The 26337-nt window shown below is 40.5% G+C and overlaps 1 protein-coding gene across 1 annotated transcript in view; it reads left to right on the top strand.

Annotated features, from left to right (window-relative positions):
• LOC143904578 (A disintegrin and metalloproteinase with thrombospondin motifs 12-like) overlaps positions 1–26337 on the top strand; it is a 37160-nt gene that overhangs the window by 1653 nt on the left and 9170 nt on the right. The window lies entirely within an intron of this gene.

Here is a 26337-nt window from a genome sequence, read left to right as displayed (position 1 = left end):
AAATTTAATGACAGTTCCGCACAGCGTGCGTCATATCGCGGTGCAGCCAGTAGCAACGCATTAGTATAGTAGCTACATCAACGAGGCACGCATCCAATTGGAAAGTCGATAGACTCTGTTACGTGACACGCGATCGTACATTCCGTTTCACAAGCTCCAGATACAATGCGGGTGTTTTTTCATATTTTATTTCTGAGTCACGATGCGTATTTTTTATGACTGAGCATAAATTTCAGCGACAATAGAAACGTTCAGTGGTGCAACGTAACGCAGTGGCGGTTCAGTGGATCGAATATCAAAGTATCAAAAATATATCAAAATGAGTATTAAATCTGAATGTGGTGTGTGCGTGTATGCATGATATCGATATCGCCATTCAATCAATGGATTAATAAACGTAACAATTTATCCGTAAAATAAGGTCACGCCAGATTAAAATTTTTTACTTTAGCGGAGATCATATTTTTAACGTATTTTGTATAATATTTTGTCACAATCCGGATTAATACCGTAACTGAAATTACGATGAAATAGAAACTATGTAAGCGCGGAAACCGCGATAGAGAGACTTAACAATGACGTAAAAACTGAAAGCAAAATTTAAAAATTATATCGCTAAAAATAAATCGATTTAGAAATTCGGTACAATTTTAACTCTTTCACTGCCACCCGCCATAGTTTTGATGAGGTAACATAGGTTCGATTGGCGGTGCCGCTATCGGCGCTTGGAACGTATATTAATCTGGAATATCTCGTACAAACAGCACGGTAATTCCGTCAGTACTTGATTAATACAATAGCTCAATCGTATACACATACACATATTGAATCCAGTCGAAACATATCGAAATTCCTATATCTATATATGTATACGCGTAACTGACGTTGGCAGGTCATAACTACGCACGTGTGTTGCATTGTCGAAGTAATCACGTATATCGCATTGTCATAAGTATCCGTACGAGCGAGCAGACTCTAATGCATCAGCCGGAATGAAGAGGAGCGTTGAAATTGTACTGCTCCAATTAATATCTAAAGCGGCAGATAACTCACGGCCTCGCTCACCCGACATTCGAATTCTATGCGTAGCAGCGGAGCTTTCGGCGAGGAGTGGGAAGGAGGGTAAAGAGAACAGTATATTTCGAAAGTCTCTCTTTCTCTCTCAGTGGTTGTTTCACTTCGTGTTATTTCGAGAAACTCATCCGCGGATAACGATAAGCAAATGTTTGTCCCGGAGTTAGTGGCGGCGCCTAATCCGAGCCACGAAAACCGTGACAAACGCCAGAAGGAAAATCGATATAAATGTAAATAATTCGCAAGACGCGGCTAGCAAACAATTAGCGCTCTCTTGTCATCTTACATATTCATTTCGAATTTTAGCTTGGCTACCGTAGCAAAAGTAATTACCCTCGTAAACACGGTAGAAAGATCAACATGGTATACTGAAATAATTGAATAGGGAATATGTTTGTTCTTCTCGTGGTGTGTTTCAACATTTGTTGGTCGTGAAAAAAGGAATAAAAGCTTGGGCTTTCCGTCACAAAATATCACATTATGTTAGTAATCGTTATATTATGAATGTAATTGTTGAATTGGACAAAAATTGATAATTAAGTTAACATGGGAATAAACGTGGAAAATAAAATACGTGAAATTTATTAACATTATTATTATTACGATAACAGAGTTAACAATATTTTCGTATTAATACGATAAAACTGCCAAGCTGTATAAAAATTTAGTATGCAAACTGCGCATGCAAATTATGTTTAATCGTCTGACATACTTAAATGCAACGTCAAATTCAATTTGCCACCTACAACGAAGGTAACGAGCAGACTTTGGTAAGTACTTATATGTTAAATGATTCAATCTCCGTCCCGTCACTCACTCAGTTCAACGCGTATTATGCTTTATGATGCGATCAATCTGGACCAATGAGAAATGCTTTTGGTAATTATCAGCGAATCATATGACTTACAAGAGTATAATGCTTTTACTACGCTGGAGTATATGCCGACATTGAAATCAGTATTAACAATCTTCCTCATTCACCGGTGCATTCTGAGTTACAGTGTTTCATCTCGCCACAAGCTTCACGGACAAAGCACTTTAGCGAAATTTCATTTAACTGCGAAATAAGGCACCGCGGTTTAATTACTTTTCGGGCGAAAAGCACTCGCCTATAGCAGTTTGTCAAAACGGACGGTCCTTTGACGCCGCACTCGGACGATGTAATCAGCGTTGATGAAACATTAGAGTCGCTTAGAACGTCGACTAAAAATCAAGAGACCATTATAGCTAGCATGGTTTTCTCTAACACGATGATGGAAGCATTACTAGAATATATCTTTCGCTCGTGCGGAATATATGTATAATAATCGGTTGACATTAACAAGTTAATTATTAACAATGAATTTTAAGTGCAATATGCAAATTGTTAAATTCTATTTTTCTCAAAATATGAAAATTTCCAACTAAACGGAAATTATTTTAGGCATTATTTTTGTTAACAAAAACAAAGCGTAATAATAATTATTTCTCCAAAATAATGGAAGATACAAAATATATGCAAATTATTTATATTATGTCATATATCGCTAGTTTTTTTACAATATAATTTTTGATATATATATTTTTTAGATAATTTATTTTTTATTGAACAAAAGAGATAATAATATAATCAATTTATTCAATTATTTCTTAATATTCTTAATAAAAGAATATACAATATTTAAATAGGATTTTTTAATCCAATTAATTCTTATGAATATATATACCGCATTAAAGTATAATATGGTGGTTACGGGACATCCTAATATTTTCAAGGAAACTTTAGTGTTTTTTCTATTTTTTATATTCCGTTTTAGATACATATTCGCGGAGGTTTAAACTCCGCGTGTCGAAACTAGATCTAATAATATGGATTTATGCGAAATAAATTATGAAAATCCCGACTGAAATTACATATTTCATATTCTCGCCGACGACACGAAAACCACTCTCATACAGCCATGATTAGCATAGAAAAAGGGCTTATCTTACATCCGTCGTTTCACGGAGTAACTTTTACCGTCGGACACGGCGGATTTGTAAAACTAAATTTAATTTGAAAAGCAGATTTATGTGCCACGCCGCGCTCTTCTTACGCCGAAACTGTTCCTCGTTTCTTAATTACGTCTCCAGATCTGCTCTTGCCGTTTTACGATTCGCATTTATCAAGAGCCTCGTAAGATTCCAAGTGAAAATATACTGCCGAGAAACAAGAGGTGGGCGGTAGAGGGAGGAAGAGAGGGAGAAAGGAGAGGAAACTACACCGCCGTTCGTTAAGACGTTTAATTTTATATGGCTCCTGCGAGGAGTGCCGAGGAGTCGCGCGCCCGCGGTTCTCTACATTATTTATTTTCTCACCAGACACACACTGTTGCTGCGATCAAGCGACAAAAACTCAAATACGGTCCCGAATAAGCAAGCTCCGATTAATGTTTAATTACGATCGAATAGTTCTCAATCCTATCATTCCCAAACATTTTTTTCTTTTTTTACTTTAACGCTTAACTGCGAAAAGAGCGGATACCAAAGCTCGAGCGATTCTTTTTTGCAGTTAAACTTTAAATTAACGAGCGATACGTACAGAAGTAGAAACTTTTGCTTCTTATGCGATCACGATCACAAAGATACCTTCGTCAATCGTGTAAAAAATTCCATTTTTTTTTATGCAGATACATTAATAATACGACACATTTTTATTAAAAATACGCTTTTATATAATTACCGTAATCATGACACATCGTGTTCGTAATTTCGTCATAAAAACGTTAGCAAAATAGTTGAAACAGTTATAATTCGTAAATGATGAACGGTAATATCTGATGCATCTTTATAAGAAATAGAACGACATCAAATTAATATTAACAGCACACAGCGCACAGCGCACAGTGCTTATCGCTTCCATTAGCTACGACCTCCAAGAAGATACATTAAATACCCATTATAAAAGCTATAGATTAACTGATATCCCGACGTCAAGTCCTCGACGACGATGTCACCGTATAATCTGAACGAGGTTTAATTACTGCGCCGTCAGCGGTTGTCGGAGAAAAAGGATTGTACTAATCGGCAATTCGATCGAAGCGGAGGGGCATGCTTCTAACGCACCGAAATAAATTTGCGGGATGTGCTTGCTGAATGACTCTCGAGGGAATGATCTCCCGTTGTGTTCTTTCGGTAGGCGTCATTACGCGTTCGCGCGGCAGTAACAACGGAACGAATTTTTCTCCCAGCCCTCCCAGGCGTTATCAGTCAGTGGTAAAAAAGAATGAAAAATGAACGACTAATCTTCATCGGTTGAAGCTAATAAACATCACTGTTCGTGTAGAATGTTTTATCGAGTTGCACCCGTTCCGACCGTCATTTAAGTAAAGTCGTTTATTCTCGAAAAAGTTAGATAGAAATAATCGTCAAAGCTTGATGTCTTCTTCTTAATCCACTTAACTCTGAATCGTCGTATTGCAGTCGTTCTCCCGTGGAGAAGGACGATGCGTTATACATTTCTTCGTTAGTTTTTCTTCGTAGCGCTCACGACCTACTTGTTCCGCCGTTCGTTGATGGCTATTGCAGCTGATCTTACTTCCGTTGCATCTTATTTTTCACACAACAGTAAAGTATTGTGCAAGGTTTAATATATACCTTTAAGCCCCTTGCACAATAGGCGATAGCGATAGCGATAGCGACAGCGACAAAGTTGCCGACAAAGATATAGCTTTGTCGGCAACCTTGTTGCTGTCGCTATCGCTATCGCTATTGCCTATTGTTAGTCTCTTCGGTACAGACATATCCGTGAGAAATAATCGTAGCGCACGTACGTGTAATTTAACGCCTGTGAACGCGTTCTCAGCCGCGGTGTGCGGAGAATGAAAAATTTAGTAAAAAATGTAGCGGAGATAGAGAGGTGGTTTGAGCAGATAGCGTATAACATTAAATCCATTACACGCAATCGCATTACACGCTTGCGCACGGCCACGGATTAACAATGAAATCTCTGGGCGAGCTTTCAGTTTCCGCCATCGCGTGCGAAACGATGTTGCGACGAACAAATTAAAAGAAAAATTGAACTCGAATATTCATTAATATCAGCGTGCATTCGTTTTTAGAATCCTTCCAAATAAATTATTAAACATGCGCGCACATGGCCGAGTTATTAAAATGTAACAATTTATTGCAACGTAATATATTTTGTACGTGGATGATAATAAATCATCATTTATTACACAGGTATGTTCGTCGTTCATTAATTTTCTTTACGATTGCTTCTATAAATACATATTTCTCTAGTAATCACTGCGGGCATTACTTATTAATACCGGATACATTTTTCTGTTAAAATTTATGTTCTCGCGATACTTTTTTTTCCCAAATCTAACTTTATCCAAAGACGATAAAATATCGAAGAGACTGAAAAAAATGGACTTTTCATCTTTATCTACCTGCTTCATTATTCTTTTATATGTATACAAAATATATATTTCCTTCAAAAAATAACTCTTAAAAAAGTCACGATATCTTTCCTACACAAGGAAAGAATCGGAAGACGCTCCGTTAAGGAAGAAACCCATAAAGCAACATATATAGCTGTACTCGGTGACATCGGTCCTTCGAAAGTACAGCGCATATCCGAGTTATCTTCATTCCAGCAATGTGCCTCACTCTTACCCGTCCATTTATCCCGAACATGTATCCGCTTCACCCTCGATCCGGATTTTACTCTCCGCAGCGCCACTTCGACTTTACCCATTCGAGCATCAAGGCACTTTTTCAAGCGTCCCGTGAATTACTTATTTGCTACTCGATATCTCATTCTCGCGCTCTCTTTTTCCTCACCTCGTCGAGTTACTTCCGGTGGGAACTCATCAGACGTTCCGGCGTAGATTAAATTCACGCAAGTATCGGGGCCGCTATATACGAGAGAGAACAAGCGCGGGTAACTTTCATTAAAGCTCCTTTCCGACGCGGCTAATCGCATTTGCGGGTGAACCCCACTCTCGTCCTGTCCACAGGAATCCTAGAAAACTCGGAGACATATAGCTGTCTGTCCCCGACATTCGCACTATATCACCGTACGCTTTTCACGACATTTAGTAATGTTATGTATTGTATTATGTATATATCTTGTGAATATCAAATCGACATTGTACATATAACAAAAATTTTGGCATAATAAAGATCTCGGCATAGCTAAGACGCTGCATAATGACAGATCAAACGGATAAAATCGATTTATATAATAGTATCTTTTTCATATACCATGATAAATCTTTAATTTATTATCAAGTAATATAAATTAATAAATTATATATATATAGAGCATTATTATACATAAGTATATTAATACAGTAAATAAAAAAGAACTGAAGATATACATATATGTATCATTATATAGAAGCCTAATAAAGTCGCTATCATTTTTCTGTTATTATCCGCGTAATATAATAATTATTAGATGTTTTAACTGATCGAGCTCAAATTAATTTTATTTTGTTATTTGTTTATTCCGCCCGCAATGCCTCATAAATTATTTGCGAATTATCGATACGAGTGTTTGCACTCCTCGATGCTGTTTGAACTGTGGTTGTTCCGCGGAGAAGAAGCATTCTCCCAGCTATTTATCAGCACCAGCAGCTTGCTCTGGCAACATTTACGACCCTCTTAATCCGCGGTTCCATTAACGCGCGGCATACGCCGTAGCGAAGTGTGGTGCATTAGGTTGAAGTCAACCATAAAACTCTGCGGAGACGTTTAACATCCACCGTTTTAGGTTTTAAGTTACACGTGGCGAGCTCTGCACCCGCTAGGTATTTGCCACGGCACTAATTAAAGTCGTCGTTAAGAGTCATTTACGCAGTGCCGCGGCTACGTTTTCTTTCATAACAGCCTTAACGACGTGACGCGTCGATAAACTGAAAGACTACGTTTAATTGGTCATTTCTGGCAACTTGATTATGGCTATAATGAACTTTATATAAAGAGGAATACGTTCGTAAGATCGCGTCGAGTAGTTTGCAACTTGTACTTTGTACTTATCGCCATTCGTTGTTCTAATGGCAATTAATGTTCACAGTAATTGTTCGACTAATGCATTCAATTATATAATTATATTACAGGATATATAAAAATGATGCTTAATATTAAACTATCGGTGAAGGTATTTAAACGCAAAAATCAAAGATATTAAATATCAAATAATAATAAGAAATACATTTCGAGTACGATACTAACAATAAGTATACTTTCATACGTATAATATACCATACTACACTAAAACTTCTTTCTACTGAATGAATACAATAGCTTTTCTTCGATTCAATACGCGCGCGATTCAGGTTCTTTGACCGAATCAATATTTTTATTTGATACACATAGCATTTTTCGATTCAGTTTCTTTTTATCATTTTGAAATGCGAACATCACTCGCAAGAAGCAATTTGATAAATGGCGCGTTATTTGATGGTCGCGACTATTAAATCAATCGTACACTTTCAAATACAGATCATTTTGTGTTGTTCGAGCTAAAGCGTATATTTTTCGCGAAAGAGGAACAATATTCATAAGTAAAAATAAAACGCCCGTAAGACTTACTAAAAAAGAACTATCTGCAATTTCTCATCGTGCGCATTTCTGAGGTGTCACGTATCACATATAAAATAAAAATAAAAATTTAGGAATTTGAAATTATTTTGAATAAAACTTGTAATTAGTATTTTGTAAATGTCTGTGCCACGATACAAATTATTGTGTGTGATAAAAATTCAGAGACATTGTTACGAGCCGAGACCATTGCAATGATTGATCGGCAAACCAATTCGAATCGAGCTAGCGACCAATAGGTCATAATTATCTGGAGATTCGCATAATTGGCCTGGCCGCTGCAATCATGTTGACCTACACGCGTCCAGCTGTAATTTAAAGTAATGCGATCTAGTTCGTAATCAGCATTTCCCATTAATAAACACCTCGAATGCCGATAACGCATTCAAGCCAATGTAACGAGTCTGCGGTTTTGAGCTGCCTGATTAATTAATTACTGATAAATAGTATAACGATCGCAAAAGAAAGATGTAAAACTCGCGCGTTACACTACTGCAATAAAAACGCGACGTAAATCGTAAAAGCGTTCGCGTTGTTAGGGATTTTCATGAAGGACCTGAAATTTAAATAACATACGATGTACCCGGATTCGAATGAGACTGTCTCGAGCGGTTGCCGTTTTCGTGTGGATTTAAGCAGCTGCATCAGGATCCGTTGGTTTCCACTGAATTCTTCATGACGCTTTAGTGCACCAAAGATCATTACAACCACACTGAAATTGCGGTTCGTCGGCACTTCATGTTCTTATCGTCCTGCATTCTCATATCATTTTGCGTGTTCCTCGAATTAGAAAATTAACGTGATTAATGTTTTTAATGAAATTCCACTTAACATCTCTGTTCGGAGTTCGTTTTTGAAATTTTTATTATCTCATTTTTTGATCATGTATTGAGACTTGCTTATGAATAACAGACGAGACGAAAGTTAGTTACTTTAAAACACCGTTAAAAAATTATACTCTATGCGGTAATTTCATTACTGCCCGTGATAAAAGTAATAATCAGAAGCGAGCGATTTGTTGCCGCGCGACTCGCCCGTCTACTTCGTGTTATTCTCGCGTAATAAATTTAATTTGCAATTTTGCTATTACATCGTGAGCTCGTTAACGGTTACGTAAGGATAATGTTTTCCGGGGCAACCCGCCGGCGACTGTCTCGACGCATCGACGAAGTGTTAGATGCTGTTATTGCGAACTTGTTCGATATTCCATTACGTGCCAACTATCGAGCCGACTTCTCCATGGCGCACGTCCATGTATTTCTGAAAACTCGTTTACGGTTACTTACGACGATGGATGAGCCTCGCACTCTAGGCAGAACGCTATCCGTATATATGTATTCCATAAACGTATTTCACATGGGAGAAATAAAAACGAACGAGATCGAATGCCGACAGTGTTGTGCTCTTGCTTTATGCAGTAGTATAAGAATGTCGCTGATCAGACGAGATCGTCTATCGCGCGACGTAACGGAATCAGGAGTACAATTGTTGACTGACGTAATTTTCTTTTCAGCCGACACGTTTGTTATACATTTTCGAGCATTTCAAAATTAACTTTTCCTGAAATACTTTTGTATACGTATTTTCTAATAATATATCAGATTAAAGTGCATTTGCTATTTGTAAAACATATACGTCACGTATATTCTGTTAAAAAGTATTTATATATATAATATATGACAGAGTGTCTCAAATATTATTGAATTTAAAGCAATCTAAACCTTCTTAATCAATAGATTTTTTTAAATTCCAACGTCGATCGACAAATCGACTTTGAAATAGCGCTCAAAATTCGAAAAATTGTTAAATTTCAATATCACTATTCTTAAGCTCTAAATTACTGTTCTGAAATAAATGTGATAATTATTAAATCGTTTTGCACTCGGTAGATTAGTCGAGAGATAGCTCAACCATATTTCATTTCTGGAAGTAGACGCGCGCTGCTCCTCCGACGTTCTTGATCAATCAAAAGCCCAGATAGCTCAGCGAGTATATCGTTGACCTCTCGGGGCTTCACGTCGCGACAGTGAGATCATCTTAAAAGACGAACCTCGGAAGTAGTTTCCTCGAAGACGGGCACGTAGCGGAGTGCTTTTTAGAGCGATGTCTGTCCCAGCTTATGCACACTTTCGTCGTAACAAAATAATCCGTATAGTAACTTTTCCGACAAAAAAACTTTATAAAATTTGTAACAATTAAAACATCGCATTACTCCGTTTCGCTTATTTTCATGTTACAAGGATAATATCGAGGTTTGCTGCTCTTGTTCGCGAGTGTATCGAAGTATTACATTAAATATGCAATTACACGCGTCATCGGTCGCCACGTGTTACGCAAGGGAAACTTGCCGAGACGAGAACACGTAGAACGTCGATTCCCAATCGATGAATCATTCATGCCCCAGGATCTGGTAACACGGCGCATTTAAAATTCTCATGCTCGATCCGTCCGCGTTCCTGATATAATTCCCTTCTTCCTGCGATCCCTCCTGCCCGTCGTTCTATCTGCCTACCGAGTGTGGGCATACTCGCGCGCGTGCATACGCTGCAGATAAGAACGATTATAAGGTCGCTCATTACCATTTTCCCTCGCGCCGGGGGTGGCCGTTTATGCCGAGAGAATAATAGTGCAATCAAAGTCAACGACAGGCGGATCTTATCGGCGCACGAGGAGCATTTAAATATACCCTCGTTGTTTTTTAAATCCTCGCAATTCGACCGCGTCCAGACGGCCGCTGACTTCACGAATTAATCTATATCTGACGTGGACTTAACTCGAGTCTCAGGTTTACAGACGCGGGATCGAGACGAAATCGATGTCATCAAGATACCGGAACTTTTACATTTCATTCTGTCATCGATACGAAAATCAGTTTGCGACGGAAACACCTCGCGTGCGTTATTAAACCCCATATTTAAATGACCACCGTCGTATCAAAACGCAGTGACAGAATTTTAATTTACCGCGATAATGTCCACGTATGTAAATAGGCAGCGCTAAATAATCGCCGCTAAATTTGCGCCGCGATTGGTGGCACATGAAACTTAGAAATAAATGTAAATCCTGTCGAAACGACGACGATTTCTTGCACGGAGACGAAGCCATTTAGCAGGCCGTAAAAAACTCGGTCGGACTGAAGTGTTAAATGTCGGCGTCATGGAAAGGTGCGCAAGAACGGCACGCCGAAGTTATTGCGTGTAAGAAAAACCGGGAAAGGACGCAAAGGCAATGGAGTGCTAGAAAATAAAAAACAAATGAGGAAAACCGCGCGAGAGGCGCTTCAAGAGAGTACAAAGCTGATGGACACGAGGGTGCATCGCGAGATGCAGCGGCGATCAAAGAGGGCGAAAATCTCGGCGTTGGACACCCACGATAGGCCGCGATAAGCGTTATTCTAGTTAAAGCCGATCACTAACTTGCCCAAAAGGCAATTACCCGCGTGTCGGTGCGATGCGCCCGTCTCGATACCCTAGCTGTATATGCTCGCGCGACGTATGCGGGCGGAAGGCGATGAGATAGATCGCGCCGAGTGATCAAAGGCGATCCGTCATCATCAGGAGAACGATCGGGATGCAAGCGCGATGCAGCGTCGGTACCTTTACCTTGGCCGTATCGTTCGTTAACCGCGTGTATATCACCTGCATGGTCTGAGCGAAGGATCCTTATCACATTTCGTATATACGCTCGTCCTGGTACATAAGAGCCGACCCGTATACATGTATATGTTTATGCCATGATAATCTCATGCATGCTCTTGTGGGTTAGATGAATGCATAGTTCTAATTTCATAGGGTGTGGACGAAAATACCATTCATGCCGTTCACGAAACTGGGGAGTGTCAACATTATTCAGCAAACCATATATGTGTAATTAACCACAGATATTTTTAACTAGTTTATACGTGTATATTATTAGTAAAATTTACAATATATTTATCTTTTATTTATTTAATTATTTAGTTTAAGGAGATAACAATCTAAGGTAGCAAAATGCAGGACTTTCAAAGTATTCCTAATAACGTGTTCGTTTAAAGGACGTATCAATTTCTCGACACATCGCTCGCGGTTTTTTTTTTGTAGGACGCGTGAACAATGCGGAAACTGGAGCACGAGGTGAAGAAAAATCAGGTTGGCGCTCGGGCTTGGCACATCTATAAAAACGAGGCGCGAGCGTGGGGATGAATTAACAATCGACGTGTGGGAGAGTGCCGGGTAACGGAGCTACTTAGTGTTATTCGCCGAGCATCGAGTGGCAATCAGTCGCGGATCAGGGTCGGTTCTTTTTCCGGTCGCATGTCTTCATTACCCGCGCGCCGGCTGAAAACCGTGAGAGAATAGAAGAGGCGGCGGCGCGGCGGCGGCACCGAGGCGATCGAGCACCGAGAGAGGAGGAGTCGTCACGTAACGCGGACGCGTGACCAGACTCGCGAAACGAATTGCATCCACCCGACGGAACTCATTCGCGGTGCGATCGGCACTGGCGCGGATGCAAAATGTTACGGGCGATCCGTTTGTCCCGTGCCCCTTTGAAAATACGATCTATTCAACCCCGTCGCCGCGTCGTTACGAACACGGTAGGTCGACGCTCGTTAAAATCCCGAGCGATTCTTCGAGACCCCCGAGGGGAGCTCTTGGGAACGAGTTGGGATGAGCGACGAGCGATGAGCACCGTTCCAGGGAATCGTTCACGTCGGGAAACTATTTTCACGATTATTCGTGCATGTCGGGTTACCGTGCCGTTCTTTATCCGTTATTCAGATGTCTTACGCCGCCGAGGTCCGAGTCAAATCTAATGCCTCTAGCATCGCATAGCTGCTCGCTGCCAATTTGCTATATTTTTCTTCACTATCTCTCTCTCTCTCTCTCTCTCTCTCTCTCTCTCTCTCTCTCTCTCGTAGGAAGAATTTATTTTAATATATAAGCGAATGTTATTTAAAGTTAAATCCATGTTCGTAATTTTAAATTAAGATTAAAATAAATGAACCGTCTTAATAAATGTCCAATCTTTAAGAGATCAATTTCTCTTCGGTCTAAATTTATCTGAACGGAACGAAATTCTTATAGTAATGACTCGTGGCAGTTGCGACGCGGCGCGGCGATTCGCCGCCTCGCAGTGCGAGCAAGGAAAACGTCGCAATCGTCGATGCGCGGGATGTACGTAATTGAATGCTTAAGTCGCGGGACGGAGTCAATTTAAATGCATTAGAGTTTAGGAACTTTCTTATTAACCGGAGCATTCGTGATCGGGTTCAGACTGTTCAGGAGTGCCGTTTGTATTCTGAATATTTCATGCCACGTTCGTCAACCACGCGGAATAAAGTGCGCCGAGACTCTGGTGGACTTCTTTTTTTTCGCTGCAACTTTGGAAATGTCTCTTTTGTAATCGCCACCGGGGGATGACGGTTCCGGAAGAGAAGGACATAAAAATACGGCCGTCCCGTATTTTTGTCTCGGCACTTGTTGCCGCGCGGTACCACCTATACTATCTAGACTTAAATCAGTTGGCTATCAGCGTGAGGCCTCACCCTCCGCTTGTCTCGAAATAAATTTTGTCACGCATGAAGCTACGTGAAATTTATTGTTCGAGGGGAACGATGACGCGAAAGAGGGAGATCAGCTGGTCACCCAGAAGCCACGTAATGGGGGTTAAACAAAATGAAAGATCATTTTTCTTCCATATTGAAACGAGGACCGTATCATTACGCCAGCTTGAAAAGGATATCCTGTACTATGTCATATCGCAAACATCTTTGCACACATGTGGCACTTGAGTTTTAAATGTGCACTCTCTATCATAAAAGTTCTTTTTTTACGATTTGTTCTATTTCCTATGAAGATATCAAAGATTGCGACCAAGGCTATCAGCTGTCGTTCGAACTATCTCGCGAAAGTGTCATATGATCGCCGCCGGATATTAAACGTCAACGATATCGTTTGAATGCTAGGACGAAATATTCAACAATGATATTATTCTTGCAGTAAACTTTTACGATTTAGCGTTTTATGATTAATCAATTTGTCTTAAGTTGAAAAGAAATCGGATAAAAAGGTACAATTTGAAATAAAAAACGTCTTTTATTAATATAGATACAATAAAAAATACACAATACAATACTTCCAACTTGAAGAATTTTAATGAGATATCTATGACTCGAGCTTACATTAGTAACACCTGGAATCAAGCTTTTATGCGCGATACGAGTTTTATTGCGAGTTTTCTGAACGTAAAACGGTATCGTCCCACGTACCGTGTTGAAGCTACCCTTTTTACGATCCAATATTACGATTAGCGAGTTATAACCGTGTCAATGACCAAAGGTATAATCAGCTATCAAGAATTTATACCCGATCGAACACACACTACGGATGTCTTGCGTCGATCACGATGCTCATCGATCAACGACCATCAACCGTCTATCGTCTTCCATTCGATGACAACGGAAACGCGCAGCGCTGTTACAGTTCACACACCTCGTCGGCGTCGGATTTGGACCGTTGAATCTGAATCCGTGACGGCCATCGACTGGCGCGGTGTGCATCGCAGCGATTTCATCCTGCTCACGTAGCCGCTCGCTCTCGCAATGCAAACCCGCTTTGATACAACGACCGTATTTCCAGCCGATGTACAAAGGAGCGTCTGAATCCACCCTCCCTGTCCCGAGCGAGTAATGTAACGCGAAACTCAGCGTCCACAGTTGGAAGGCTGCTTCGATGCATCCGTTGTTGACAACGCACGAGGAGATCTGCCGGTAGACGGTATATGGTGCTCCCAGTAGACGAATAGCAATTTCGAGTAACGAAAATATTTGTATCTGCATTTTAAAATCCATAGGAAATTGCAGCGGCTTCGCGGCACTAAAACTATCGAAACAATCAAAATAACTAGTTCGCAATTAAAAAAAAAAAATTACTCAAATTTAAAATGGTGCATTTCCTGAGATTTTCACTCCCCATGATTTTTGTTGCAATATACAAATGATTAAATTGATCAATTTACACTTTCCTCTTTTATTCAATTTTTTCAAAAATACATATATGATATACTTAAATAGAAATTAATTGTCGGTAATTCTAGTGTAATTGCGGTCTTTTAGCCAACGATTTGAATCTGATACAACCATCCAATTACATCGATGACATCAGTTTATCAAAAAATCTTACTCTGCTCCAATTCTTCTCCACTGGAAAAAATTCGATCACGCAATGAAAGATTTTACATTAGAGTTTATATCACAATGCACGTGACAAAACAGAGAATTGTGATAGGGTTTGTAACGTGATAATTATAGCTGTCGAGTACCGAATCGATGTCATTGTCATAATTATAGTGCTGTGGGATGGACCGTGAAAATGCATTATATGTAAACACACTGCACTATCGTCCAGCCAAAGTAATTCATTTTACGCGAATTTGACAAATATTCGACGCTTCGGGCGTATAGCGTGCATGAGATTCAATTATTCCCTTTCCGGGTGCGGCGCGGACGGCGGGGCGGCGGTGGCACACACGCAAATGAAAACGACCGCTCCGCGACGATCGGTATAGCGACTCAAAAATTCGATCGGTCGACACGCGACCGAGGTGAATATCGTTACGCGCCCGATGATGCGCGATATGCGGCGTGTGTTGACAGAAACGGCTTGCTCGAATCGAGCTTGAACGATGTAAACGAGCGTCGCTGCCGGAACGTCAAGTCACGCAGCGTGAACGAAGGTAACGTGCCGCCGCGTCGCGCCGCGCAGGTGCATTTACATGCAAACGACGACGGTGTGTGCCTTTTTCTTCTCCCGTCTACACAGGAGGGTGTGACGATCCTTTCGGGATTATATGGGAGGAATAATAATGCGTAGAGATGTTTGGACAGCTGCATAAAAATGCTAACGCAGTCGCCGCGCCGTTACTTTCAACTCGTCGTTACAATGCATCGTGATTTAGGTGTGCAATTGCGGAAACGGCTAGAAACTGCGAAGGGCGGAAGGGCCCAACTTGGCGCTTTATGTAAATTCGGCATCTTCGTGTAAATTCGGGCAAACTCCCGTCGCGCCGTATGATATATTCGAGCGCTATCGTTATGCGGTAGATACATCGTGCCTGGCACAAGTATACCTACTGTATGCCCGGACACGCGCCACTCCGAAAATGCAAAGGGGATTTAATTATTCCTCCGTGCCGTAAGAGCGCTCACGCGAACGAAAGATCGAACCTCATCGCCGGCGGAGTTGCGGAAACGAAAATAAAACGCGAGAGACACGCTCGCGCAAAAAAAATCGCTCGCCAGAAAAAACTCGGATAAAATGACTCTTCAATTTAGATCGACGCTCAGAGCAATCTGCTCAGAGCAGTGTGCTGTGACCGAATCCGTATGATAACGACGAGTAACGACGCAAAGCAATCCCTCAGATATATCTGCAACGCCGGTGTGTAACCGCAGGCGTAATAAACATTCGATTTGATCTTTATTCTTTACCGTTATATTCCGTTACGTTTCAATCGAGCCTGGGTATTGCCGTTGCATATCGTAACATAGACATAGAATAGTGACGTTATCTTCCATTTTATTCGATATTGCCTGCTCTAGATTAATAATTAGTTTGCAATGCCGTACCTGGTCATTGTAAACTTTGGAATTAGTTGAAAATGGTTGAAAATTAGATGTGCCCGTTTCCTCAGTTAAAACATATTATAATAAGTGCCTTGTATGTGATAAAATATTGTTATTAAACTTTTTGAAGTTTTAATTAAAATATTTAATGTCGACGACGGAGATGGCTTGTTTTCTGGCAAAGCGCTGCAAATGCGCCAAATTCTGGCAAATGCGCCAAATGGGCTATTATATACGTAAAGTAAAACGCGACCGGATATCCCGCTCGATTTCACGGACAGTGTGTTTTGAGGAAGACCAAAATGGACGCCGTAATATACCGGGAGTTTTACGAGGTCGGCGGGATCGATAGAGAAAATAAAAGGGAGGGTGGGATATATAAAAGGGTAAGAAAACCGCGGTGAACCCGCACACGGGTAAACGAGACGTTACGCGATACGGGGTGGAACAAGAAAAGCGGCGGAATCCAGGTAGTTTTACGCTTTTTCAGTATTTATTGTTTTCGATGTTCAACAGCGCGGCACGGCGATTCGATTATGCGAGGGATCATAAAAGGAATCATAAGTATCGATGTATGTTTGCGTCGGATAAAGAATCGCCTATATCATCCTCTCGCGTCAATTCCGCGACCGAGAACTCGTTCCGCGGATTATTAATGGGCCGAGATCTTGTTACGCGTGACGCCAGGCGCACCTGTCGACGCTCATTTCGATTTAAAACTCCGGGGGAGAACATAATTAAACCTCTCAAGTATTCTTGCTCTCATCGCGGCAAATGGAATAATATCGTATAGCCCGACCCGCGTCTCGCTGTAACACTTTTTAATCTTTTTCTTTTTTTCAGCGCTTTCCGGTACCAAATTAAAAATCCTGTTCGTGCGTAACTTCTTGCGTTGTCGCGTATATACCGCTTCGTGGGACCGCAATAAATGCCGGTTGGCATTATTATACACCGCTCGCGTTTGCGATTCAGCCCGCGTCGCGATTTACTTAGCTGATTTACAAATGTGTTTTACTAATTGCCGCTTCGTGCTGCGTGGCCACAATATTTACGTGTGGATACGCGTGTGCTCGTGCAAGTTTGTTCGCAGGATGGTACGTGTCAAATTTATCTTGGGGGGGGGGGGAAACAAAATATCACTCACGTTAACATGATGTGATAGGTTACATAGGTGAAAATTATTCTATATTTACACCCCCGAAATGTCGTTGGCAATTGTGCTATTTTTCTAATATTGATAATAATGTAAAGACGTGGATCTTTCGATAATTATTGCATTCCGTTTCTTTTCACATTCTTTCGTAACGTTAAAAATATATAGATAATCATAATTATTAATAAGTTTACACTAAGACATTAAGCTTTTTTACCATTATTATAATTAAAAGATATTTATTGATTATACACATTTGAACACGATAAAATCAATGTTCGTGAATTGCATGGTACTTATTATGTGATATTTGATCTTGGTTATTACGGCGACATATCCGACATTTTTCACTTAATTGATGCCGCACAAATTAGCTAAGTACAGCGAGCAGTTCATTGCCTTTTTCAGGGATCGGTATTAGGAAAAAAAAAACGGTAGATCGATCGTGTCACCCTCGCATCGCTCATGCGCCGCAATATTTCTCGGGTTCAACGACGTCGTTTCATGCTTTCGGCATATCCGATGCGATCGCTTATAAACACATTCGCGACGCTATTAATCATATACGAGCCGACGGACGCGCTAATTGAATGGATCACCGCTGGTCATTCGGACCGTTAATCTAGCGATCGCTAATATGTAATAACTAACGGACGCATTTGAATTCGCATTCGCGCAACCACCGTACGAGGATTAACCGCCCGCTGCAAGCCCACCGAATCCCTTTAAAGCCGCCCTACGAAGCGCCCCGGTTGTTACGTGTCGACAAGGGACCGGTTAAAATACGGAGACTGTCCCCGGCTCAGCTAGTCTACACTCCACGTTGGTCGTCGCGCATACGATCGATGACATTATGGCATTATAATGAACGCTGCGTGTTAGCCGGCGAGTGACATTCGGGGCGCAATTATGCGCCCGTCGATTGATACTTGCGTTACGGAGGGCGTTGTGAAATACCGGCGGGCGAGGCGGCAATTCGGTGCATGCTCAAAGAGAATCACTTTGAAGTCAGTTATTTGAAACAGGGTATCTCGTCAACGGTACGCTGGTATGCCCGCGACCATCCAACGCGTGACACGCGTCGAACTTGTGAAAGAAGCGATTGGCGGGATGTATAAAGCTCGACAAAACATCACGACTCGATTTTATCGGAGTCATTTCGCACCTCGAATAACGCAACAACAATCGTTAGCACGTGAGCTTTATAACGTATTCATTATTCATACAGCCATACGAATAGTATAGATAAAACATTATTCGACAGCCAGTAAAATTAAAGATGCGCGAAGATTAATTGATATGCTAATGCAAAAAAAAATTAATGTAGCTTTTATTGTAGCAATATAGAAAATACTTGAGAGATAGGAATGTAGGACCTCAAAATAAGAAAAATCGTTCACATAATTATTATATAGCATTTTTGCAATATGTAATAAGTATTTGAAATAGGAATCTTAAAGAATCTTAAAATGAGAAAAATCGTCCGTTGTATAAGGCACATTCTTAAAAACAACGTAAGTTAAAGAGTGCAGGAGTAAATATGGTTATCCACCTTGCAAGTTACACTTCTTGTCGAAGGAAACCATTGCCTTTCATTCTCCGTCGTGCATCTCGAGACATAATGCAACAAACAGACAAGGTAAACGAAATGCAGGCGGTGAAATTCGTCGAGTTTCCGAGGGGGTACACAAGGAACGTGCACACATGCCGTATAGAGACAGTGAAGGAGATGGATAGATGGATAAAGGGAGACTGGGGAGCGAAGAGGAGGGCAAGAGGAGAGCGCGAAACAGGCGAGGGAAAACGGGGTGGCCAGTGTTTACACAGCGTTTACCGACCAGATAATTACCAATGCTTCGTGGTCTCGCTCTCTTACCCCCCCCTTTCTCTTTCTTTCTAGTCCGTGCGAAACGCCTTCAACATTAATCATTTACCACTGCGATACGGAACTCTACGGTCGCCCGCCACGCAAATAGCTCCCGCACGATGAAAAGAAATAGTGGACGACGCAACAATCGGAACGCGCGACGCACGCCGCATGCACCGCACGCACCTGTCCCGCGTGTCATTCAGAGGGTGAGTTTTTCTGCAACGTGGAAAAAACGCAAACCCCTGCTTCAAGATCATCGTTTGCATCACCGATGAATCTCACGTCGCGCTGGCCACTTGAAAATAATGCTCCCGTTTGCGATAAGAGATTTTCCGATAATAACACTGAGAGTCGCGCGATTACTCGTGATTAATTACGTTTCTTCTATACGTTCGGATTATTAGTTAGCCCCCGGCACGAATTTAGTTAATTCAAGATAAAATGAGAAATTGATCGCTAGAAATACGACAACTAAAAATCTCATAATAATTTCGCAAAAAATTTAACTAATTGTATCTCTTATAAGAAATAAGATAAGATATTGCACACGCAAAAAAGTTGCGACGCCTCCGCACAGACATGAAGAACGTCTACAGGTGTCATATGATTTACCGAATGCGTCTGGTATTCCGCAGAATGTAGGATAAAGGAATCCCGCGAAGTAGACACGAGAGCTTTCCTCGCTCGCGTTCCGATGTGGCGACGTAGGACGACAAGGCGAATTGAATTTGAGGAGAAACGGCGAGTGAGATGTGATACGCGATTCTTTTATTTATAAGCGTCATTTCGCGCATGTCGCATTTACGTGTTGGAACGCGTACGTCTCTGGGGGTCGATTCTGTATTTTGAGACGAGGTGAAAATTACAAAAGTGAACAGATTTACTAGATTTCGACAAATGAAATTGTAGATTCTCTAGTGAATTTCCTCACTTTTGTAATTTTCACCTCGTCCCAAGATACAGAATCGACCACCTGGTTGCGGATGGATGCACAGGTCCAATCAGGAAAAAGATATTTCAATGCAAAAAACATGAAAAGCGATGCGGCTCAAAAAGCTGCTGGTTAAACAAAAAAATATCTCGACCATTCGCCGCTGTAGTTCATCAAGCTCGATAGATGAGGATATTCAGCAACGGTATTATTACGTCCCAATGCCATAAATATAATTTCGCTCGTACGATCGCGCGAGTACCTGGCGAACGAATGACAATATTAATACACGGCCGTAACTCCGTTACGTCCGATAAAAGTTTTGCGATCGAAACGATGTGTTTACAGGGAACTTGAGAATCCTCATTTTCCGATTACGACCGATTTCATAACGCGATGCACATATCGGAGGGCGATAATGAGTTTAATCGATGATCGTTACGTTCTTTTATGATGGCTTTAATGCCGCGTGCCGTATACATGTATAACGTAGCAAATTGTATAATAATGCCTCGTGCGCGGGCATCGCGCGTTGAAACGTCAGGATTACAATCTAATCAAGTTTACTGCGGCACCATTGCGACACGAATTTAATGCGCCACCGGTATTTGTAATCCCTACCGAGCGCTCGTTTCGGTTGACTGAGGAAATCGATATCTCCCCCCCCCCCCCAATTGTGAATGAGCTATTTCCAAAACTGTGTTGCATGCATTGCCGATTGCGGTAAATTCGATAGCGCCTATAACATTTCCGGAAGATTAGTTTATATAAATACACATAGAAATGTATAATAAGTACGTATAGGGTGCACCATAATTCGAAGATGTAGAGAATAGAGGAACATTAATTCTTTACGAACGGAGATATATATATTCGTGATCATCCATATAGATCCATAAGCATATATTTTTTTTCCATAAAAGTGTAATAATGTTTTCGCTTTAATGAGAGTTGTAAAATTTTTTACAGAGACACATAATAGAGGCGTTAAAACATCAGATCGATGAATTCAAAACGTATTTACTAGGTAGGCAAGCTATTCGTGTTATCATATAATAACAACAATGAAATTTATCCCATGACATATCGAATGCCGTTTAGATCTCGGTGGCGAACAAAACTTGACTCTCGGTTAGCCGAAAAGTAGACGCGGAAACACTACTCGAACTTCTTACGGAGAGTTGGACAAACTTTAATGGCGGTACAAATCTCAGTGAAATGGAGCTATTTCCTGCGAAATTGTGTCGCCCACCCTCGTCCACCCTCATGTACGCGTCACCGACCGAGAGCGACTCTCTTCGACCGTCCCTCTCATCGCTTGGCGACCCACGATAGAACCCCCGTGTTCCGTGTAGAAAAAGAACAACTTGAATCAACGTCCGGTTTGCCTAATGGAAGAGAGTCTCTCCATTACGGCGGAGACACTCGAATCGCTCCGATCCCTTGAACAGTCCCGCTCTCGAAATTCCATGTAATACGATGAAACGCCGGAATTCTTACCTAATTAAATTTCCACCGCTTCGATTAATCCGATATCTCAACTCGATATCGCGGAACGTTCGCGAAATGTCTCTTTTTTTCTTTTTTTCTTTTTTTTACGCTTAGTAATTTTTCGTTATTTCTAATTCGGGTCATTCGACGCCGTGGAATTTTGCTCTATTTATTATTTCTCAGCTCGTAATACGTACTATAATTTTCATGCATAATATACCAATGTAGGTCAACAGGCAGTATACACAGCACTTTGCGCTAAATATATTTTAAATTGGAGACTGTAATATTGCAACGATTTTAAGGAAAAAATATATTCCATGTACTATAATTATACTGATTAACCCAACGTTTTTGCTGTAATTAATTCTGTAATCGAAACAGAAATACATTACATTTCCAACGGAAGAATAATTTGCCATTCGTAAAAGATAAGTACAGAAAAAAATATTCGGTCGCGAACAACCGTTTCGACGTCCAAAAACTCGTTTTGGGCGAAATTAGCGAAAAATGACTAATTGATGAAGCGCGCGTTGAGCACGAAAAAAAAACGTAATAATAAAAACGCAGGCTGTGGTCGTGGCGCGCATTTCGCGTTGCTAATTTTGCAGATGTAACATACGCGCATTCCGCTCTGGTAACGAAGTCGAATGAGGCACGCGATAATTAGCGGAGTCGCCGCAGTTTATTAGAAATTCGTTCGGGATTACCCACGGCTAACTTCTAGCTCGAAACTTCCGAGCAAAAAGAGCAAATAGCAACATATTTTTTTAAACTCGGCGACTAATTGCCCTAATTATGTAGGAAGATCGCAATCTCCCTGCGCGAGCTGACAGTCTACTCCATCTTAAAATTATAATTAATTAAAACTGTTTTACCCTAGCGGAATATAAATCGCGGCCACATCTCCGAAGTGATGACTGTATTAGAAACAATCACACGATGATGACAGCGGACACAATGGTGCTCTTCTTTTTGCATTTATGTTTTTTTCCACTAGAATAACTGCTTTCAACTGGCAGTGAATGACGGAATTAATTGTCCGCTTTGATGGACAATGAAACTGTGCTGTGCAACGACGAGTTTTCGATCGTGGAACAATCGTACAAAGGCAAAGTTTAAAAATTTGCGAGCTGTGCGGAGTCGATCGGATGCCTTCCGCATAGTTGCGTCCAAATAAACCGTCAAAAATGCACGCGAGTATACACCATCGGTGGCGGTCACAGTTTTTCCGTGCTGAAAAAAAATGCGTCAGCTAATGAACTAAATCAGCTGTAAGACTATTTTTGATATTATAATAATTCGCAATACAGATTAAAACTGATTTTAGAGAGTTCAGTTTAATTATATATTCTATATTTATATAATAAATAATAATAAATTATTATAGACAAACAAGTTATTAAGCTTCGCCGCAATATGACATAAAATTAATTAATATATGTTATATATTAATTCAATACTCATCTTTCTTTGATAATCAATTTAAGCATTGATTCAATATAATGATATGTATTGTTACATTAAATATAATTTGGTCAGTTTTCATTAAGCTTTTTTAATAAAAAAAAAATATTTATTTATGAATTAATTGAGTGTGAGCTACATATTCAGATGGACTCATGATTAAATATATACACTTTTCGTATACTCGAAAACGAGGGGGATTTATTTTATCAATATACCGCGCGATAAACAGCGTGGCAGCGTGTCACCTGATTATCTAGCTTGCATAATTGGACTGTTATCGATGCTGTCATTAATAATGAATAAGCGCGATATGAGTAATAGCCCGGCGCATTACATCATTGACGTTTTGCAGCAAGTGGTTCGCGATCGTTCTCGAATTAATTCGCCCAGGAACATGCACGAGCTTTCGCATCCGACCGAATTATTCGCGCGGCTTTACTTCGCACCAAGCACCGCATAATGCAAATGCGCGTAAAGCGACTCGATGGGATCGACCCGGGGTTCATCGTCATGCATGTTATAATATCATTGGCGCGTGTATACCGACGAACTCGACGATTTCAAATGAGCCCTTAATAGTCTGAATATTTACTTCAATAACACACAGCTCGCGGTGTTCGGATCATTTAATTGGAAGCTATTCAAAACAAACGCTTTAGGGTAGAATTGATATACATTTTTTTTCTCCGTATGTCTAAAGTAATCATTCAAAATATAGATGTAAATTTTTCTCAATGTTTATACTGTCCAGAAAACAAAAACATTAGTACGTTATGCATAAAAATGTATGTATTTTTTTTTATATAAAATTACAGTACGTTTGGTATTGCGTTAAATGGATGTTTGCTTGCAAGTACTTCCACCATTATCGTAGATGCTTCTAAAGCTTTAAAATATGCTTTTAAAGCTTCATATACTGTTCTAATATCGAATATCGCCTTACGGAGAGGATAACGAAACATAAGCCGGCATTCGGACCCCGCATGAAAGAAGCATTCAAGATGAAACGTGCGCGCTCGATCGAGAACGGGCTCACGGCGGCATGCAATATTAAATCGTACCCGTTGTTGCGCATCGCAGTTGGTGAACTTCGCCATTTGATATACGCTCTTCTATAGCCGACACATAGACACGGCGCGATGATTGGCCGGGATGGCTGGATGCGCAGCCGGGTGGATTGCGTCTGCAGCTGACGGCACAGATTTACATTTGTCGCGTCCCCATGCGAGATGTTTGCTCTCATAATAAATTTTTGCGAGTACCGTTCGTTACGATATAGCTGCAGCTCTGCTATTGCAAACAATCGGCCGCGATTGTCCCCGCATTTTGACGGACTCCCGTTGCATATGGCATTTGGACGAGCGCGTGCACTTGCCCGTCGATGATCCATGAGCGAGACGATGATCCAGCGACTGGATTCAGTCCAATTGATCTCGCGACAAATGCTGCTGCAATTATTTCTTCTTTATACGCCACTTTTGTTTCGTCCGCGCCAAATGTACTGTTCGTGTGCGTATGCATATAAATCTTCTTAAAGTATTTGATTATAATTTCAAGAAGAATCCTTTTTGTAAGGTTGATATAGATTTTGATCCGTCAGCACAAACCACAGTTAAAATCTTTTAATAATAAAGATAGAGCAGTATCAAGTAATTTTACAAGAAAAATGTTAATAAAATGTGTCGCTTTTGTAATTGTGTAAAAATAAGGGAATTTTAAATAACATTTTGCAATAACAAAAATCATGCACGCGTGTACAATTTCATGATATATAAATATGCAAAGGAACGGTAGGTATATTACGGAAAATCCTCAATTGAGCACGTACCTTAATAATCTGTTCGAAAGATCTGTGAAATATCGCTGTCATTAATCAAGCTCAACGCTCATAAGTTCTAACATGTGACGTTGTGACTTTGATATCCCATCGTGGGTAGTTCCCGACTTTTGCGTGTCACGGCTTAAAATTTTCCACAACGTTGTCCTCGCGGTTCTGCACGCGTCAGAACAAATAAAATTAAAGGACAACAATAAATAAAATTAAATGCGGAACAACGGCAGAACTTGTGCAAGTTCGCGGCGAAATTATCAAGCGTCGGTTTCGTTTAGTTTTGTTTAATTCCGCGTAACGACCGGACGTAATGCGACTCGAGGAACGCCGAAAATTCATTGGATCGTCGATAACGCCGCTTTCCGGCGATGCAATTTTCAATAAATTCTCTCGCGAATGTCGAACGGAAAAAGTCGCAGAACTGGAGATCCTCCGTAATTTCTTCTTCCGAAAGAGAAGAAACTTATCGCCTGTCGCATTTTTTCTAAAGAGGGAGAGATTTATATCAATTTTCATAAAATCTGAATCCAACCTGAAATCGCGGTTTATGATAATAACAGCGGTCTCGCGATTCTTTTCTTGGCGGACGGGTATCTGACATAGCGAAATTTCTTCTCTGTCTTCGCGTCGTTACGAATGGGAAAATGTGCTATCTCTAGAGTCTCCCGAATTTAAATCAAGATATCCGTCGGTCCTTCGCGACTGTGCAATACGGTGCAGCTTTACTCGTGAAAACTAAGATAATTTCTTACGTTGATCATATTTCCTATATACATAAATGTTAAAACAGAAATTAATTTCGACGTTACGAAATGTATAAATCATAAATATACGTACTATACGTACTACGACTTACATATATAGAGAGCAGGTAGATCCAGCATCTTACGGAACGCGCGCTTTTTTAAAAGTATAACGACGCAAGTGCCAACGTCTACGACTCAATCAGAGAAACGGCAATGCGGGAAATAAGAAATAAAAGAAGAAAACGAGATATTCCGTCCACAGAAGCCTGAGGCGTATTTACTTATCGGCTACCGTCTAGTGAACAAATTTTCGGAGAACGGAGCAATAATGAGAATAAAACTTAAATAGAAATTAATTTATTGACAATCACACACACACACACACATTTACAGAAACAAAGTAAATAAATAGAAACGTTAAATATCGATGAAGTAAAATAAATTGAATATTGATCACCACTCGATATTAAAAAAAAAAAAGGTAGTTTGCAACATTGAGGTCTCGAAGTCGAATTTCGCAAAAATACAAAAATGTTGAATATGTGATAGCCTATGTATTTTATGCTAGTATCGCCGGTATGCACGGTGAAATTGAGAAA

The sequence above is a fragment of the Temnothorax americanus genome, unplaced genomic scaffold, assembly GCF_048541705.1.
Source record: "Temnothorax americanus isolate GAGA-0224 unplaced genomic scaffold, ASM4854170v1 Scaffold54, whole genome shotgun sequence".
NCBI classification, from domain to species: domain Eukaryota; kingdom Metazoa; phylum Arthropoda; class Insecta; order Hymenoptera; family Formicidae; genus Temnothorax; species Temnothorax americanus.
The sequence above is the reverse complement of the archived record's forward strand: the minus strand, read 5'-3'. Positions and strand labels throughout refer to the sequence as shown.